At 40.8% G+C, this 5,940-nt stretch overlaps 1 pseudogene; it reads left to right on the top strand.

Moving 5' to 3' along the window:
* Window positions 1-1,181: 1,181 nt before the first annotated feature.
* Window positions 1,182-2,367, top strand: LOC112925697 (interferon-stimulated 20 kDa exonuclease-like 2 pseudogene; annotated as a pseudogene).
* The last annotated feature ends 3,573 nt before the right edge of the window (window positions 2,368-5,940 follow it).

Here is a 5,940-nt window from a genome sequence, read left to right as displayed (position 1 = left end):
CCCTTTTCATCACATCATATCATGGGTACATGCTATCAGCATGATTTATCACCGATGATATTAAATTGATCATCTGTCTGAGGCAGTGTTTGTCAGGTTTCTCCACTATAAAGTTACTCTTTCTCCTCTTTTTCTATTTTGTTCTCTTTGGAAGGGAGTTATTTTGCGCAGCCCACATTTGAGGAGTGGGGAATTATGCTCCACCTCCTTGATGGTAGACTATCATCTACATAAATTATTTGGAATTCTTTTATATGGGAAGTTTATTATGGGTATATTATCCTCTATTTGTTTACTAAATCATTTATTTATACCAATATGAACTTATGGATATTTATTTTATACTTTGGGTTATAATCAAATACTACTTTATTTCTTTTTCACATCACTCCAACTTTGGCCACTGGGAGCTCTTTCAGTTGATTGCTGTATCTCTTTGACATGACCCCATCATGCTTTTCAACACTTCCTTACTTTTTGGTATTACAAGACGATCTAGGCTCATCCCGTCTATTTTCATCTTCAGTCTTAGAGTTTGCCATTTCTCCAAGGAGCCCTGGTTCCTTTTGTTACAGAATGATATTAGAAACCAAGATTTGTGCACTGGGTGTAGTGCTTCTTTTTTGCAGGTTTGTGGTGACAAATTCTCTCAGCTTCTGTTTGCTTGACAAAGTATTTACTTGGTCTTTATTTTTGAAGTATCCCCCCTTGGATATAGAATTGTTTCCCAGCTTATATTATTTCTGACATGAAGTCAGTACTTATTCTTATTTTTATTTCTGTATATATAAGGTATTCTTTTTGTTCCTTTGGCTGCATTTGGAACAGAAAGCTCAAGTGTTATTGTGTACAAGTAGCATTGTTTGACTTATTGTATAGACCATAAAGTTGAAACCCATTAAAGTCATTCCATGGGAGACACCTGGGTGGCTCACAGGATGAGTGTCTACTTTGGCTCAGGTCATGATCCTGGGGTCCTGGGATCAAGTTCCGCATTGGGCTCCCTGCAGGAGCCTATTTCTCCCTCTGCCTATGTTTCTGCCTTTCTCTCTGTGTCTCTTATGAATAAATAAATAAAATCCTAAAAAAAGGCATGCCATGGTTTGCTCACAGAGCCAAACATAGACCCCTACATCTCTAACTCCTACATTTCTGCTATTTCTTCAGGATAGTGAAGGAGCATGAAATCTCAGGTGAGTTGGGTGGATTGTGAACTGTTTTGTCAAATGGACCTTGCTTGGAAAGGCCTTTTGGGAAGGATTGGGCATTCTCAGATGAATTAATACTACAGTCTCAACACCTCCTAATTAGGAGGGGAATGGAATCATGAATGCAGCAGTGTGTCAACCCTATAGCTAGTCTCCTCTTTGGTAGGGTGATGAGCTTCAGAGAGCCTCCCGCATCAATGTAGAATGTGGTCTCCTGCTTTGTAACTATGTTTATGTACATTGAAAGATATATTCAGTGAGAATTTGTAAACCCCTGTCTCCACTAGACACACATACACATACTCCCTCTCTAGCTGAACCTTCATGCTATGAAAGCACAACCCTTGCATAAACCATTGAAAATTAAAATAGAAATACAGACAGATGGGGCCTGATCTGTATGTTAGGAAATTTCAGAGTCCTATGTATCAAAATTGTAAACCCAACAAATACAAAATCTGATCTAATAGTGAAGTCCAAAATGGGAGTTCCAGAATGCCCTTCCAAAGATTAGGAGCCAACTTCCCCCTAGAAGAAGGGCCCCTAGAAGAACCCTACTAAGAAGAATGACCCCACAGAACTCCACCCAATCTTATTCAGTGAATAAATCCTCCAGAGCATCCCAGAAGATGCCAAGAAAGATGGTGGCAATTGTGAGATGGTGGGTACAGGACCCAAGGGGCATGTCAGTTTCTTGGCTGGATGTAGCACTGTCAACTACCACGGAGATGTACTTTATGATGAGTACATCCTTCCACCCTGCTACATAGTTGACTACTGGACCAGATGGAGTAGTATCTGGAAGCATCACATGTTGAATGCTACACCCTTCAAGATCGCTCAGAGCCAGATTTTGAAGATACAGGAAAGACAGAGGGGGCATACCATCCACAACTTCAAAGCCCTTCAGTACTTTCACTCTAAGTCCCTCACTCACGACACCTCCCATACCCCTTTCTTCCCCAACCAGAAGTCCAACTGCTTGAAGAATGCCACCATGTCTCTGAAGTGTCTTAACAAGAAGCTTCTGAACCAGGGCATCTAGATTGGGCAAAGTGGACATTCCTCTGTGGAACATGCTCAGGCCACTATGGAGCTGTACAAGTTGGTTGAAGTAGAGTGGGAGCAGCACCTGGCCCACAATCCCCCAAAAGACTAGCAGCAGTGGGGACACTGGTAATGTGGGGAGGCAGAGGGAGCACTGCACCCAGAAGAAACAGGGCTGTGGACTAGTTGGACAGCTCTACTAGCTCCACCTCTTTGCAAGCTTGAGGTGTGAGGGAGAGAAAGGCTCCACCCTAGACTTAATATCTATTAAAATTTCACCTCACTATTGTGTTCTGTGTCTGGTTAAGTTTCTTGTGGAAGGAGGCAAGCCTCTATGTCAAACTCAGCCCTATACTGTTTGCCTCTTAAATGGTGCTAAACACATATCCCAGGATGCTTTGCTCTAGTTCAGCCTTTTGCTTTCAAGGGTCAGGGCATACAGGAAAATGTAGTCTCTCAGACTGCCTTATCACTGATGTGACCCCATGTCTCATTTTATGCCTTTTGTTCTGAAGTAATTAGTAGCACACTTTCACTCCCAAAAGTACCCTGGTTGGTTGATCACACTCTGTATCACAGACTCTGCTTTTGGCTTGGAGTCTCCACCTAGTCTGTTTTGGGATATTACTTATTCTTCTCACTTTGACTTACAGAGAAACCATCCTGGTGAGGTTCAGTTCTCTTTCAGTTTACAAGGCAGTAGAGGTAGAGAGCATGACTTGGAAATCAACTTTTCTGACTTAGAAAAGCAGTCTTTTCCTAAAGTAATAGAGGATTTATTTAATTTACATCCTACTTGGTAGGTTAAAAAAGAATTTAGAGTGTTTTCATGGTTTTTAGTCTTTTACTTTGCTAAACCAAACCTCTAAAAACTCGAATTATTCCCCTGATAAAGTTGTATAATGGAAAATAAAATAAAATAATAAAATAAAATGGAGCTCCAAATGTAAAAAGGTAATTAAAGTGCCCCCCCCCCCCAAAATGAGCCATATGCACAGGTGAGTCTGAAAATCTTTTAGGAATAGCTAATTTATATGTTAATACCCTTTGCCATTTTAGGATTTCAATTTTATCCTGCTTTCCACTTGAAGCAGCATTTTTTATTTCAATCAGGACCCTTTAGGTATATAATTTATTACTGGGTTTATTTATTTATTTTTTAATTAACTTTTATTGGTGTTCAATTTACCAACATACAGAAAAACACCCAGTGCTCATCCCGTCAAGTGTCCACCTCAGTGCCCGTCACCCATTCCCCTCCAACACCCGCCCTCCTCCCCTTCCACCACCCCTAGTTCGTTTCCCCGAGTTAGGAGTCTTTATGTTCTGTCTCCCTTCCCGATATTTCCCAACATTTCTTTTCCCTTCCTTTATATTATTACTGGGTTTAGAAGAAAATGTAAAACTCTTGCAGAGTCTGGCTAACACCACCTGAATTTTGTATTTTCCCTTTTAAGCTTTTTTAAAAAAAGATTTGTAGTTTATTTATTCATGAGAGACACACAGAGAGGCAGAGACATAGGCAGAGGGAGAAGCAGGCTCCATGCAGGGAGCCTGATGTGGGACTCGATTCCCGGGATCACACCCTGAGCCAAAGGCAGGCATTCATCTGGTGAGCCACCCAGGGGCCCCTTGCATCTTCCCTTTTAAACCTCAGAATTGCTTACTTAAGTTATAGTCTGGATTGCCTTTGGTAAGACAGGTTTTGGACGAACCCTTTCCTCAAGCTTCCTTACTGTCTCCAACTTATCTTTGTGTTATCTGCCCTCCTCCACCCCTCCCATGCATCTAGTACTGCCTGCTCTCTACCTTCCTTCCTTCCTATTGCAATTTGCCCTGAGGTATCACTCTAATATCAATCATTTATGACTTAGGGTTTAAATCAACTTTCTTCCATCTCATATGGAGCATTCGCCTACGCTTATCTCTAATTATGGAATTAAAGACTTTGTCTCTTATTAAGGAGAATTCAGGCCTCATTCGGCTTATGGGGAAGGTAGATTTTGGCACCAGACCGTAGGCATTTCAGAAATTGATGGATGATTATGCCATTCCGAATACTTAAGAATGGCTAGTATACCTAATAGCAGTTCAAGGAGAATTTGCTAATTTGATGAATGGTTATCTACCCCTCCTACCAATAAGGCTTTGGCTATTAGGCCTTTTCTTTGGCTTTTCAATGTGTCCAGATTGATATTGTGGGGTTTGGGCAAACTTTAGATCCTGATATTATACTTGAGTTAGATAATGATGAAGGTTGTAATATTTGAGAAGATTGAATCTTGAAGGATAATTCAATGAGCAGTCACAGGACAGAATTGGGAAGTTAAACAGACATATGTGAATCTTCCAGAATTGAAAACTGTTGAAATTGCTGGAAGATTAGAACATATTAGTTTTTTGTTGTAAACCTGCTCCGGCTGTACCTTCAAAGAACGGTTTATTTCCTGACTGTCAGTCAACGGGTGGCCTGATTAGAGGGAGCAGGATCTGAGGAGGTCAGAATCTGGGCTCTGGAGTCATTTCTGACGAATTTTTCTTTTGCCTAAAACACAGCAGGAAAAGCAAATGCAAGGTGGAGAAGAGATTTACATGTTTTTTCCTTATTGCTCACATGAAGCTTATATTTCCACCTAAAATCTTTTCATGGAAAGCTCTTGGAAAAATTGACCCCTGAAGCAAGCATTATTTAGAGTTTGGGATGTGGCTTTCTGGCAAGGTATAGGTTTGAATATGATTAGCAGACAAACCCTGCGCTGGGCCCCTTGGCTTCTGCTGGCTGGCATTCATCCATACACCAACCAGCCTTCTCTGTTTCAGCTACTGCTAGAAATGTCCCTGTTACTGTTCAGACATTCTCTAGTACATTCTCAAACCTTCCTTAATTGTCATCTGAGAGTGGCCACCTCCTATGCATACAAATCAATCATTATAATTTTCCCCAAGAAATTCTGGGAAGAGGAAGTGGTGGTTGGGCTGGATGAGAATATTTCTGCTCTAATCACCAAGCCTCTCTTATTGATGATGTAAGGACAATTTCTACCAGCTTTGGGGGAGGCAATAAGAAGAAAAAAAGGGATCCTTTGCTCTCCCCTTGACAGAGGTAATTGCCTTACCTGCTACACAATGTTTCACTCTCGACCTCTTACACTCTCATTCCTAAGAAACCCTTGAGTTGCTCTCTTTTTTGGGCTCATATTGTTTTTCAATAGGTTAAGGTCACAACTGTTAATAAGCTAGGGCTCCGAGGCTGTCAAACTAGCCCTTTTCAAGTCTGTAAAATCTGTTTAGCAATTAAGAGATTTGAAATCTCATATATTCATGTAAGTAGCTCTTCCTTTCATGTTTTTGCCTGGCTATAACTGGAGATGCTTTTAAATTACAAGCTTTTTATTAAGTAGAAAATATGCTTATTGAGAGGAAGGGCAAGATGCTCCTAGTGACCTGTCTAAAGAACCCCTTTAACTAATGACAGCTTCTATCAAATGAGAGCAAGAATTGTACTGATTCTGAACAATATAGGGGCAGGACCATAAAATTAGGACATTTTTATAAGTTGTCTTTTTTTTTAAGGATCTTATTTATTCATGAGAGACAGAGAGAGAGAGGCAGAGACATAGGTAGAGGGAGAAGAAGGCTCCCTGCAGGGAGCCTGAGGTGGGAGTCGATCCCAGGATTCCAGGAT

This window comes from Vulpes vulpes, chromosome X, assembly GCF_048418805.1.
Source record: "Vulpes vulpes isolate BD-2025 chromosome X, VulVul3, whole genome shotgun sequence".
Lineage (NCBI taxonomy): Eukaryota > Metazoa > Chordata > Mammalia > Carnivora > Canidae > Vulpes > Vulpes vulpes.
This window is presented reverse-complemented; position numbering and strand designations above follow the sequence as displayed.